This window comes from Populus euphratica, unplaced genomic scaffold (genome assembly GCF_000495115.2).
Source record: "Populus euphratica unplaced genomic scaffold, PopEup_1.0 scaffold533.1, whole genome shotgun sequence".
In the NCBI taxonomy this organism is placed as follows: domain Eukaryota; kingdom Viridiplantae; phylum Streptophyta; class Magnoliopsida; order Malpighiales; family Salicaceae; genus Populus; species Populus euphratica.
The window spans coordinates 275,824-285,338 of record NW_011500171.1 but is presented as its reverse complement, the minus strand read 5'-3'; positions in this window follow the sequence as shown (position 1 = coordinate 285,338).

Genomic DNA, 9,515 nt, shown 5'->3' with positions numbered 1-9,515 from the left:
AGGCAAGTGACAAGGTTTTCCATAGACTAGTCTATAAGATGACATACCTAATGATGTTTTATAAGCAGTTTGATAAGCCCAAAGTGCATCATTAAGCCTTAAAGACCAGTCTTTCCTATTAGGGTTCACTGTTTTCTCCAAAATGTGTTTGATCTCCCTATTAGCAAGCTCTACTTGTCCACTTGTTTGAGGGTGATAAGGGGTGGCAAATTTGTGTGTGATTCCATATTTTTTTCATTAAAGACTCAAATGGCTTGTTGTAAAGATGTGTTCCACCATCACTTATTATAGCTCGAGGGATTCCAAATCAACTCAAAATATTTTCTTTGAAAAACTTTATCACTATTTTGTGATCATTCTTTCAACTTGGAATTGTCTCTATCCATCTTGAAATATAATCTACTACAACTTATATGTACAAAAAACCAAATGATGGAGGAAATGGACCCATGAAATCTATAACCTAACAGTCAAAGATCTCAATTATAAGAATAGGATTTAAAGGCATCATGTGGAGAATCATAAAACAAAACTTTTTGACCAGTGTCAATTTTTTGACAATTTTCACAAGTTTTGCAGAATGCATGTGTGTCCTTGAACATGGTGGGCCAATAAAATCCATTTTGAAAGATTTTTGCAGCTGTCTTTTTTGACGAGAAATAACTTCCACATGCTTCAGAATGACAAAGTTTAATGACACTACTTACCTCATTGTCGGGAATGAATCTTTTAAATATTTGATCAGGACAATATTTGAATAAGTTAGGGTCATCACAATAAAAGCTCTTCACTTCGTTCAAAAACTTTTCTTTGTCTTGGGTACTCCAATCAGCTGGCAAATCTCCTAAAGCAAGAAAATTGATATTTTTATCATACCAAGGTATTGGACTAAAAGAAAATAAAGATTTGTCAGGAAAGTAATCATCAATTGGTGTGATGTTAGATGTCAAATTTGTTGTCACTCTTGACAAAAGATTCGCATCAATATTTTCGGTGCTTTTTTCATCTGTGATTTCTTCTTGAGAATAAATCATTTGCACATCCTCAAATTTATCAAACTTTATTTCACTCATGATAGATTCAAATTGATCATAAACTAATTCATCATTAAGATCTACTTCCTGTTGAAAATATTCATCTCCAAAGTCAAGTTTCCAAAAGATAGCTTCATCTATCTATTTCTACAATTAATCAACGCATTAGAAGTTACAAGAAATGAACTTCCTAAAATAACAGGAAATGAATTACATGCTTTAACAGGTTGTGTGTCCAAGACAACAAAATCCACAGGATAAATGAATTTATCGACTTGTATTAACACATCTTCTTTTTTTCCTACTGGTATTTTTACAAATCTATCGGCAAGTAAAAGAGTTACAGAAGTTGGTTTTAACTCACCTAGATTGAGACTTTGGAAAACTGAATATAGAAGTAAATTCACACTGGCTCCAAGATCAAGTAAGGCTCTTTCAATTTTATATTCTCTAATAAAGAAAGAAATTGTAAGATAACTAGGGTCTTTATATTTCAAAGCATCATTATTCTGAAGAATGACACTTACTTGTTCCACTAAAAAGGCTATCTTTTTCACATTTCGTTTCCTCTTCACCATGCATAGATCTTTCAAAAATTTAGCATAGGAAGGAACCTGTTTAATAGCATCCAGCAAAGGTATATTGATCTTTACCTGTTTGAAAGTTTCAAAGATTTTAAAGTTGTGATTGACTTTTTTTTGTTTAGTCATGGCATGAGAAAATGGAAGTGATGGCGGGGAATCAGTTTCTTTGCAAATTTCAGATTCAACCCCTTCCTTACCCTCAAAGATTGATTCATCATCTTTCTCACAAGGTTCAAGAGTAGGTTTTTCAATAACCTTACCACTGCAAAGAGTAGTGACTGATTTGACTTGATCCATACGTTGGCTTTCAGAACCACTTGTATTTGCATTGTATTGCCTCCTGGGATTTTGTTGTGGTTGAGATGGAAACTTACCTTTCTCTTGAAAACTGAGAGCAGATGTCAATTTTGCAAGAGTATCTTTAAAATTTATCATGTTTTGAGCAAGTTGAGTATTGATTGTCTCTTGCTTTTCAATGAATGCATACAATGTTTTCTCAAGATTTCTTCTAGGAGGTGGAGCATAAAGAGGTGCATATCCATAAGAATTTTGGAAATTATGGTGTGCTTGAAATGGTGGTAGTGAAGTTTGTACATTGTTATTATCACTCTTTCAACAGAAATTTAGATGATTTCTCTAACCAGGGTTGTATGTTTGCGAGTATAGGTTGTGGTTGACCCTTTAGAAATTGTTTAAAGCATGGGCTTGTTCATGAAGACATTTCTTAAAAAAAGGCAAGGTTAGACAGTTATTGGTTGAGTGTTCATTTGTTTCACATATTTGACACATAATATTTTCAATAAATTTTAATTGACCACTCCTTTTCAATTGTAGTGCCTCGACTTTTCTAGCTAAAGAAGCAAACTTGGCTTGGAGGTCATGATCTTCCCTAAGGTTGTGCATACCTCCACTAGATGTATGAGGTTGAGTTTTACTCAGTGCCTCATAAGTACCCCCGGTGTCCCAATTTTGAGCGTTTTCAGCTAACAAGTCTAAATACTTCATTGCTTCATCAGGGTCTTTATCTTCAAAAGCTCCATTGCACATCAATTCAATCATTTGCCTATCTCTAGGTGTTAACCCTTCATAAAAATGTGAAACCAATCTTCATGTTTCAAAATCATGATGAAGGCAAGTATTAAGCAAGTTTCGACACCTATCCTAACATTGGTAAAATGTTTCTCCTGGTTTTTGAGTGAAAGTGGTGATTTGTCTTTTAAAAGAGTTTGTTCTGTGAGATGGGAAAAACTTCTTTAAAAACTGTTGTTGCATTTCATCCCAAGCATGAATGGATCCTGGTCTTAAATTTTGTAGTCATGTTTTAGCGTTATCTTTTAATGAAAAAGGAAAAAGCTTTAATCTGATGGTGTTGATGCTATAATTTGAGTCATTATACATGTTGCAGACCTCCTCAAATTCCCTTAAATATAAGTATGGATTTTTCAAATCTAAGCCATAAAAAAAAAGGTAAAAGTTGAATAATACTTGGCTTAAAATTAAAATGAGTTGCATCATGGGGAAATATTGTGCATGATGGTTCACTTGTTCTTATGGGATTCATGTGTTCTCTAAGTGTTCTAACACAGTTATTCTCATTATGAAGTGACTGGTTATTGACACAATAAAAAGATTAATGTCTTCTCCCAAGTGCAGGAGTGTCGAAGTAATAAATAACTCAAAAAGACAGGGGCAGAATCACAAGGAGGTTAATTATACAAATTATAAACGACAATTATAAACAACAATAATCGTAATCACAACAACAACAATAATAATAGCAATAGTAGTAGTACTACTAGTAGTAGTAGTAGTAGTAGTAGTACTAATAAAAATAATAAAGAAAGAGGTGGAGAAGAAGAAGAAGAAGATGAGAACTTTGAGATGGAATATTAAGGTAAGGATTAAACAATGATAATAACAAATGTCAAGGTTAGAGGTTCCACTAATGGTATGTCAAACAAGTATAGTACAAACTCTTATTATTCAATTAGAAACCACACACAAAGGAGGTTCCAATCGGATTATAGATTGTTAACATGATTACATTAGTCATCTTATTCAATTAATGCTAATACTTGTAAATTTCATCAAGCATTCATGATTATAACTTATGTTAACAACAAATCAAGTTCCTTTCATAGCTCAAGTATCGGTTATACCATACAGTATGGGCTATGAAAGTGCCAAGCATTTCTTGTACCAAGTGTTATACAACATAAATCAAGATTAGTCATTTAACAAGCAAAGTATTAAATAGTAAACAAAATAAAAAATATAAAACATGTTATTATCAAACATTAAAGTCCATATTAAGTTTACACTATACTTATTCTTACACCATTAGTGTAACCTTTTCACCTTGACATAATAAACTTAGCTAGACATAATGAAAGAAATAAATAAACAAAATAAGAACATAAATAAGATAAAAGTTAACTAAGTGAAAGGAAATGAAAGGCATAAACTTGATATTAATGAAAGCAAAACTTAAGCATTACAAAAATACAAAGAGAGAAAGCAAGAGCATGATCTTGATCTGGACACCAAAATGCCTAAATGCATGGAAAATGCCTCTTTTTATAGGCCAAAATTGAGAACTATTGATTTGATGACTAATTGATGAGTACGTGGCCAACTCTTAACTTGGTGACAATCTTTATCTTTTCTTATCTTCCCAAAATGTCATTGATAACATCAAAATTGGAAACACTTGAAAACATGAAAGTTGTAGGAAATTGTCTCAGCTTTCTTGTGTAAAAACTTCAGATTATTTTAACTACTAGAACTCTAGATATGGCCCAAATACTAAACAGTGCTTGGGCTAAATGACAGATTCGGACTTCTTTGTTATTGCTCTAATTTGAACTTGAAAATGGCCTTTTTAGATCTTTAGCTCCATATGACAGTTATAGGCCTATATCTTACCTTTCCATACATATAAAGTAGATCTAAATCTGAGATCTATAGCTCTAGATATGACCTAATTACCAAACAATATTCCGGTTTGGACTACACCGGCATCTCTTTTCTAAGTTTGGCCATCTCTTTGTCCTTTCAATTTTAGTTCTTAAATTCATCAATCAATCCTTTCATTTATATGATAGGCTTGAATTTAAAATGAACATTTACCATAAATTAAAGGTATCTTATATTATTAGATATATTATTATAGAACATGTTTTAGTTAAGGAGTTATTGATACTTCAAGTGCAATATGATAATATAAAACCTCGATAAAAATATACTTTTAAGTATTAATCAGTTATCTTCTTCGGCCATATTTTCTGAAAATGATTAGAATACCCCACAAAGTATACCACTTAATCTACGTGACCACACTCTCATGTGTGTATAGGTGATTAGTACTTAAAAGTGCATTTTTATCATGGTTTTATACTATCATTTTGCACTTGAAGGATCAATAACTCCTTAACTAAAGCATGTTTTATAATAATATATCTAACAATATAAGATACCTTTAATTTGTGGTAAATGTTCATTTTAAATGCAGGCCTATCACATAAATGAAAGGATTGATTAATGAATTTAAGAACTAAAATTGAAAAGACAAAGAGATGACTAGACTCCGAAAAGAGATGCCGGTGCAGTCCAAACTAGAACACTGTTCGGTAATTGGGTCATATCTGGAGCTGTAGATCTCAGATTTAGGTCCACTTTATATGGATGGAAAGGTAAGATATAGGCTTACAACTTTCATATGAGCCCAAGATCTAAAAAGGTCATTTTCAAGTCCAAATTGTAGCAACAACAAAGAAGCCCGAAGCTGTCCTCCAGCCCGAGCACTGTTCAGTATTTTAGCCATATCTAAAGTTCTAGAAGTCCAAATGAGCTGAACGTTTTACACAAGAAACTTGAGACAATTGCCTACAACTTTCATGTTTTCGAGTGGCTCCAATTTTGACGTTATCAATGACGTTTTGGGCAGACAAGAGAAGATAAGGATTGTCGTCAAGTCAAGAGTTGGCTACCCACTCATCAATTAGTCATCAAATCAATAGTTCCCAATTTTGGCCTATAAATGGAGGCATTTGCCATGCATTTAGGCATCTTGGTTTCTAGATCAAGATCATGCTCTTGCTTTCTCTCTTGTATTTTTTTGTATTGCTTATGCTTTGCTTTCATTAATATCAAGTTTATGCCTTTCAATTTCTTTCCTTTGCTTAGTTAACTCTTATCTTATTTATGTTCTTATTTTGTTTATCTATTTTTCTTTCTTTCATTATGTCTAGCTAATTTTATTATGTCAAGGTGAAAAGGTTACACTAATGGTGTAAGAATAAGTGTAGTGTAAACTCAATATGGACTTTAATGTTTGATACTAACATGTTTTGTATTTGTTATCTTGTTCACTCTTTAATACTTTACTTGTTAAATGACTAATCTTGATTTATGTTGTATAACACTTGGTACAACAAATGCTTGGCACTTTTATAGTTCATACTGTATGGTATAACCGACACCTAAGCTATGAAAGGAACTTGATTTGTTGTTAACATAAGTTATAATCATGAATGCTTGACAAGATTTACAAGTATTAGCGTTAATCGAATAAGATGACTAATATAATCATGTTAACAATTTATAATCAGATTGGAACCTCCTTTGTGTGTGGTTTCCAATTGAATAATAAGATTTTATACTATACTTGTTTGACATATCATTAGTGGATCCTCTAACCTTGACATTTGTTATTATCATTGTTTAATCCTTACATTAATATTCCATCTCAAAGTTCTCATCATCTTCTTTTTCTTCTTCTTCTCCTTCTTTTTCTTTATTATTATTATTATTATTATTATTACTACTACTACTACTACTACTACTACTAGTATTATTAGTATTATTATCGCTACTATTATTATTGTTGTTGTTATTGTTACTATTGTTTTTGTTTATAATTGTTGTTTATAATTTGTACAATTAACCTCCTTGTGATTCGACCCTGGTCTTACCGGGTTATTTATTATTTCAACACTCCTGCACTTGGGAGAAGTCATCAATCTTTTAGTCGTGTCAATAGGAATAGAATAAAAGGAAGAAGAAAATAAAAGAAGGAGAAATAAAACAAAAGAAACAAAGTTATATACAAGAAAGATGAAACAAGAAAATAAAATAAATATTATAATTTGTACAAGAACTTACCTCTCTAGCAATGGCACCAAAAACTTGACACGACAAAAAGATTGATATCTTCTCCCAAGTACAGGAGTGTCGAAGTAATAAATAACCATTTGCATACTGTTGTTACTAAAATGACAAAGTAAAGAGGAATTTTATTGACTCTTAAGATGTATCTTGGTTAATATTTTTCAATGGTTATTTTCAATATTCAAACAAGATCTATCAAAATACTTCTTGAAATATTCAAGTTTACAAACTCTCGTATTGTTATCACTTAATTCTACTCATATACTCATTTAACATGTATTCTTGAACCTTAATTTTCACACAAACACTTTAATATATGATTGTGGGTTGCACATTAGATTATTATATTATTTATATTCTTTTGTTAAAGGTAACAACTAAGGAAAAGGGATAGTATATAATTAAAAACAAATGAGCAAAAAAAATAATGATAATAAGAATATAGATAAGTTTGGTTTCGTAGCCACCCTAACCTAAGCAATGAAGCCTAAAGGGGTGTTTTAACACCTAATACCCTAAAGTCAGTTGACTTGGGAGCTATTGGCTCAACGCTTATTACATGGATTGAGGAGAAAAGCTTAAGGAAATCAAACATTGCATTATCTACGTATTAGTATCTGCAACCTAAGTTACTAAGCTCGTAGGGGTGTCTCAACACCTAATGCCCTAAGACCAACTAGTCTGGGAGTCATTAGCAGAAAGCTTGTTATATGGGTTAAAGATACATTTTGTTTTAAGTTATATGGATATATATTAAAAAAAAATAAGAAAAAAAATCTCAACCCAAGGAAGTTAACCTTAAACATTAGAACAAAAATTTTATTTTCTTCCAAGTAAAGCCTCATAACTATGTGTTGATATATTGAGCAAATAAAAAAAAATTATTAATATCTTGTTTAAGAGGCATTGAGCAGATATATAAATTTAATGAGAGTTTGGTTATTTAAATAGATTAATGGAAGTTTAATGATGAATACCTTGCTTTGTGGAATTTGTAAATTATTTTTTAATTTTAACACTTAGATTACTAGGGACTAGTAATAAGCTGGTTAGGGGGTATGATTAGTACTTAAAAGTGTATTTTTATCAAGGTTTTATATCATCATTTTGCACTTAAAGTATTAATAACTTCTTAACTAAAGCATGTTTTATAATAACATATCTAATAATATAAGATACCTTTAATTTATGGTAAATGTTCATTTTAAATTCAGGCCTATCACATTAATAAAAGGATTGATTGATGAATTTAAGAACTGAAATTGAAAGGACTAAGAGATAGCCAAACTTAGAAAAGAGATGCTGCTGCAGTCCTAACCGGAACACTGTTTGGTAATTGGGTCATATCTGGAGCTGTAAATCTTGGATTTAGGTCTACTTTATATGGATGGAATGGTAAGAAATAAGCCTATAACTTTCATGTGGAGGTCTAGTTTTAATAAGATCACTTTCAAGTCCAAATTGTACCAACAATGAAGAAGTCTGAATATATCCTGCAGCCCAAATATTGTTCAGTGTTTGGCCCATATCTGGAGTTCTAGAAGTCCAAATGACCTTAATTTTTTTTCTTGAAAAGCTGAGAGAATTTCCTAGAACTTTCATGTTTTTAAATGGATCCACTTCTGACATTATAGGCAAACAAGAAAAGATAAGGTTGTCACCAAGTCAAGCGGTGGCCACCTACTCATGAATTAGTCATCAAATCAATAGTTCCTAATTTTGGCTTATAAAAAGACATTTGTCATGCATTTAGACATCTTGGTTTCCATATTAAGATCATGCTCTTGCTTTCTCTATTTGTATTTTTGTAATGCTTAAGTTTTTCTTTCATTAATATATTATTTATGCCTTTCAATTCCTTTCATTTACTTAGTTAACTTTTATCTTATTTATGTTCTTATCTTGTTTATTTATATTTCTCTCTTTCATTATGTTTAGCTAAGTTTATTATGTCAAGGTGAAAAGGTTACATTAATGGTGTAAGAATAACCATAGTGTAAAATTAACATGGACTTTAATGTTTGATACTAACATGTTTTGTATTTGTTATCTTATTCACTTTTTAATACCTTGCTTGTTAAATGACTAATCTAGATTTATGTTGTATAACACTTGGTACAACAAATGCTTGGCACTTTTAGAACACAAACCATATGGTATAACCGACACCTGTGCTATGAAATGAACTTGATTTGTTGTTAACATAAGTTATAATCATGAATACCTGACAACATTTACAAGTATTAGCATTATTCGAATAAAATAACTAATGTACTCATGTTAACAATTTATAATCTGATTGGAACCTCCTTTGTGTGTGGTTTTCATTTGAGTAATAAAAGTTTATACTATACTTATTTGAAATACCATTAGTGGATCCTCTAACCTTAACATTTGTTGTTATTATTATTTAATCCTTACATTGATCTTCCATCTCAAAGTTCTCATCAACTTCTTCTTCTTTATTACTACTATTATTACTACTACTACTACTATTGTTATTATTATTGTTACTTTTGTTGTTGTTATTGTTGTTACTATATTATTGTTATCTATAATTTATACAATTAACCTCCTTGTGGTTCAACCTTGGTCTTGTCGGGTTATTTATTACTTCGACACTCTTACACTTGGAAAAAGACATCAATCTTTTGGTCATGTCAAGAAGTAAAGGAATAAAAAATTCTTAAACCTCAAAAAAGATGAAAATAAGGAAAAATCTAGTTAA